Source organism: Triticum aestivum, chromosome 6B, assembly GCF_018294505.1.
Source record: "Triticum aestivum cultivar Chinese Spring chromosome 6B, IWGSC CS RefSeq v2.1, whole genome shotgun sequence".
NCBI classification, from domain to species: domain Eukaryota; kingdom Viridiplantae; phylum Streptophyta; class Magnoliopsida; order Poales; family Poaceae; genus Triticum; species Triticum aestivum.
Genome location: NC_057810.1, coordinates 174,756,321 through 174,761,240, shown reverse-complemented (window position 1 = coordinate 174,761,240; position 4,920 = coordinate 174,756,321). Strand labels below are relative to the sequence as shown.

Genomic DNA, 4,920 nt, shown 5'->3' with positions numbered 1-4,920 from the left:
GCAGATTGCGGGCTGAATAGACGAAAATACAGGGTCCTATTTGTAAATTTGAAACATTTTTTTGACTTACTAAAACCGGTAGTGCGGGTTGATTTCAGGGAACTATAGGGGGTTTTCTGTAAATATGCGCGACGGACGACAGAAACCCATTTTTCTTTATTATTACTAGGAAACAATGCCCGTGCGTTGCAACAGGAGAAACAATCCACCCACATGACCATGTAATTTGTGAATGCATGGCACGATATTCTATAAGCTGAAATAAAAAGATAAAATAAGCAAAGCTAGAGGATTTACATACATCTCTAGTGACAAGATTAATTGTGCAAAGCAAAAAAGGATAGCAATGTATCAACGGACTTAGCTTGATGCCACATCAATTCACATGTTCGAAGTTTGATCCTCAAACGGACCAATCTTGAAAATATTTTGTTGTTGAATAAATATGAACCGAAGGAATCAAACATATAAAATAATTCTAAGCAATTAAGAATCTACAGTTGACACATAATCGTGGTGCTAATAGCAAAATGGCCATTTTCTTAAACAAATTTTAGAACCAAATATATTAAATGGGAAACTTCTGGCTTCTGAGATAATGGAACTGGGTTTTCTCATGCAGCTCAAGTACATCCTTACCTTCTCATTTAGAACCTGAAAGCTGAAAAGAAGCAAAAAAGAAAGTCAAATTTGTGGTCACTGAAAACATTAACAATGTAAACCAAAAATACAGTCTTCGCACGACTTCCTTATCAGAGAACTTGTATATATTTGAAGGTGTGTCTAGAAGGCAATTAATTAAGTCTTAACTGATGGATTGCGTTTTATCAGAAAAATGGTTTTTTCAGTCAGCAAATGATGAAAAAATGCATCCTACGCTCCAAATGGAAGGTAAATGCTGCATTTTGGAGAAAACAACATTCTAAACATGTTAAGAAACATGAATATAAGCAAAATCAGGGAAATTATTAAAGATGATTTTACTATTCTTGGAAGCAAGATAAGTTCGTTCGGATGTTGTCGAATTCATTTATTGTCCAACATTATAGTGTTACTAACATGTCTACACTATTAACTAAAATGCTAACTAAGTGGCAACTATTCTGTACCTTGCAGTTGTGTTTTCTAGAGCTCACTGATCACAAGGGAAACAACACACGTGACAGGAGGAGGGGGCAGGGAGCAGCATAGGAACTTATAGCGAAAGCGGAAGGCGTGGCAATTCTAGGCAGCATTCATGGTGCTGTTGGAAAACATGTGAGTGCAAGCATGATATTGAAGGTGCTATGCCACTGCATCTATTTAATAAAATGTGCAAAGCTAATTAACCTTGAAAGATCCGCTTGGCTAATTAACCTTGAAAGATCCGCTTGTTGAGTTCATCCTCTACATATCTATACACGAAATTTATTCAGGTAAAAATCCATTTTCTTTAACACCGAAAGAATCATAAAAATTGATTGACTTAAATGCAATATCACAATAAAATGGATCTGATGAGAAAGAGGAAAGATGGATCGCTTTGCTTACCTGACAAAGACGGATGATGAACCCTGCGTTGAGACGTTGACATGGCCTTGTGTAGGCTGGCGACGCGGATCTGTCTTCCCACACCCATGTACAGGCCGGAGCTCTCCCATCGCGTCGCCGATGGGGCTTCAGTAGACGACGCCGTCAGCCTGCTCATAAGAATGATTTCTGTCAAGTCATGAGCAATTGTCTGAAGTGGATTTCAAAGTTCAGTTTGTACAGAAAAGCCATGCAAGTACCTTGGGGGTAGAATCTTCTATAACGTATACTGAATTGGAGTTCAGCTCTGATATAGCGAAAGGCGGCTGCGACTCGGTGTGCAGATACCTTAAACCTTGGGCGATGCTGATGGCTATTTTCATTCGTCTGAGCCAAGAGAATTGGGCCGCTTCTCCATCTAAAGGAAGAAAACAAATGAGATCAAATTACGATGCACAGAAAATGCAAAATATTTCTGTCATAACGAAATTGAAGAGATAGACTTACGGTGTAGGTGCTCGTACAGGGTCCCATTTGATGCGTACTCAAAGAGTAACATCCTCGAGAATGGGTCACTCTCTCTGCAATAGCCCAGAAACTTTGCTATGTTCTCATGACTCAACCTTGCCAGATCATAACCTACAATGTTCATCCCATTTTATTTATTTATTATTTGAGTTAAAAGGTGTTTCTGAGTCACAATTTTAGACAAACGAACTACCTTGTTTTGGTAAAAGAGCTCATGCTCGCTAGTCCAATGACCTTCAAAGGCGCATAATGATATGACAAAAACCTCAGGTCCATCCTTCATTGTTCCTTTGTAGACTACAATCTCCGGAGTTGAGCCAATTATGTTGCTAAAATCCTCACGCACTACTTCAAGTTCCTGGCGACTCAACTTTGGCAAACTTTTCAGCATATCAGAATCTGAGGAAAGCATGAACGCATTAGCAACAATATATGTTAGACAAAATAATCAATTTGTTTGGGCAAAATTTGTATTAGTAAACGTAGGAGTTTGATCCGATTCTAACATAGGTGCAGATATGCCGAAGCTCAACCAATTGTCTAAAGTTTGTTTAGTGAAACAAATGAGCGCCCTACTACATTATAGCAATATACCTTTTTAGAGGGGGGGGGGGTATAGTAATATATCTTAAAATGATTGTACTTGATAATTGGGCATGTCAAAACAGTACAGTGTATAATAAATGGAGAAGGAACTAAATGCATCATATATATGAATCAGAAGGCTGCATTGAGGCATTTTTTAAAGCAATCTTGCAGGACATACTAACCACAATCAGTTTCCGTATTATTCTTCAGAGATGCACATAATATAGCATTGGGCATCAAATAAATCTGAACAAAGCAAATAAAAAAGTACAACCAAAGCAGGTCGATTGAGAATTGATTAAGCTGTAAATATCATGTGAGAAGTGAAACTGAGAAATCTCATATACAAATAAACAACAGTAAATCTGTATTGTAATAAACTAACCATTTGCATTTGTGGTGACTGGTGGGTGATTGACCACAAAAACTGTACCATGACTCCCTTAGGGTAGAAAAGTGTGTCAGTGGATCTGATGGCCTTAGGAAAAAATGGTCGCAAATGATAGCAAATTTAGTCCGTCTAACACTTCTAAGCTTCATGGATAACAAACTGTTCAAGCAGCAGTCTTGAAATCTGGTGGCATATAACTGCCAATCATAATCCATGAAGAATTTCTAAAATTTAGCTTATTCTGAACATTTTTAGTTACCCAAGAGACATTCAGCAAGTAACAGACGGCATGCATACTATGTAATCTAGGGACATATATGTTATCTAAACATTGCCTGAACTACAATGCAAAATAAGTACAACTTCATCAAAGAACAACGTAGCGAAATAAGAGATGCACATAATATAGCATTGGACATCAAATAAATCTGAACAAGCTGCAACAAGCGTACCTGCATGAATGTTGTAGCAATCTGGTAGGGACATCACGTACACTATGAATCTGCAGCTCCTCCTCTCCTGCGGTGGTTAGACTTTTTCGATAACTAACAGATGCCTGAACCAGGGCGGCCTTGCTTGCCTATGTGCGCACCCGAATCATGTAAACGTGTGCAACAATCCGTCAGGAAGGAACAAACCATCACCGGGCAGCGGATTCCTATCAAAATAGTGACCGATCTGACAGAGGTATACATAAAGGCTACAATAACCAACATGAAGGCCGAGGTTGGACGTCAGGCCCCTGCTGATTATAACTGAAGCGGTGCAGATCCTCTGGAAGGCAAGCCAAAGGAAGAGCACAAGTTCGCTAGGGAGGAGTGGCTGGGACTGCCGAGACACAACAGATCGTGAGGAGTAGTTACGGTCGTCGGGGCAGGAGCGCCGCCACCATGGCACTGATATGCCGCTGCAGAGAAGCGACAAGAGGGGATACAGGAAAGGTTTCTATGGCCTGCCGCGCAAAACTGTGGTAGCTGATTTTGCTATAGAGTTAAGAAATCTGAATGACTGCCTACAAGAACATGAGTTGCAGCTCGTATGATTTATTCCATGACCCCAATCCAATTTCTTCACTCCATCCCTACAGACAACAAACATATTGTAATGCATATGTTGAGACCTGAGAGCTAAGATCGAAGAAGAATCGAAACAAAACAATTAAAGTTCCTCCAACAAAGAACTGAAGCGAAGCACGACAACAGAGCAGTGCCAAAATCCAAAACGTGAGCAATGGCTTTTCCAAGTAAAATAGCATGTGTGGCATGAGGGAGAGGGTGGGTATTGGAGGAACCTTGCCGGATCCGGTCATGGCGACGAGCCGCTGGGTGCAGTGGCAGGAGTACTGAGTTGGAGATGCCGGTGATGTCGAGTCGAGGCCTGGGCGGCGCAGCAGATGACGTCAAGGCGGGAGATGTGAGAGAAGGAATACCAGGGAGGCAGTAGCAACGACGTCGGATCCCCCTGTCTCCCGCGGTCGTCCGTCGTCGCCCGGCTCCGGCGAGCTCCTGCCTAGGTCGCCGCACCGTCCCTCCTTTCTTCCTTCTCCTTCCCCTCACCTCCCTGTCTCCTTTCGCCCGGCAAGCCACGATCCGGCCTTCGTCGTCGTCACCGGCGACCCCCGCCTCGCCGCCCGCCTCCGGATACGCCTCCTCAGCCCCTGCCGCGCATGAATCCGGCCCTTGCAATCTCCAGCCGCCGCCTTCGCTCGAGCCACCGCGCCGCCCCCAGCCGCTCAAGCCACCGCGTTGACCCCATCCAGAAGCTAGGCTTGAGCGGCGGCGCGACGGCGGGTCGAGTTCCGGCGGATTCCGGCGAGGCGACGACGGGGCGGAGTTCGGCGGCGCGCGGCGGCGTTGCAGGGCGTGGCGGCGCTGGAGGTGGATGAGATTGGGGTTCATGGGTCG

The 4,920-nt window shown here is 43.5% G+C and overlaps 1 long non-coding RNA gene across 1 annotated transcript; it reads right to left on the bottom strand.

The window, feature by feature from the left end:
* Window positions 1-1,799: 1,799 nt before the first annotated feature.
* Window positions 1,800-2,397, bottom strand: LOC123134073 (uncharacterized). Its single transcript, XR_006465492.1, has 3 exons — window positions 2,231-2,397; window positions 2,017-2,148; window positions 1,800-1,927 (listed from the first exon to the last, which is right to left on the bottom strand). It is a non-coding gene; the product is annotated as an uncharacterized lncRNA (long non-coding RNA).
* Window positions 2,398-4,920: the final 2,523 nt, after the last annotated feature.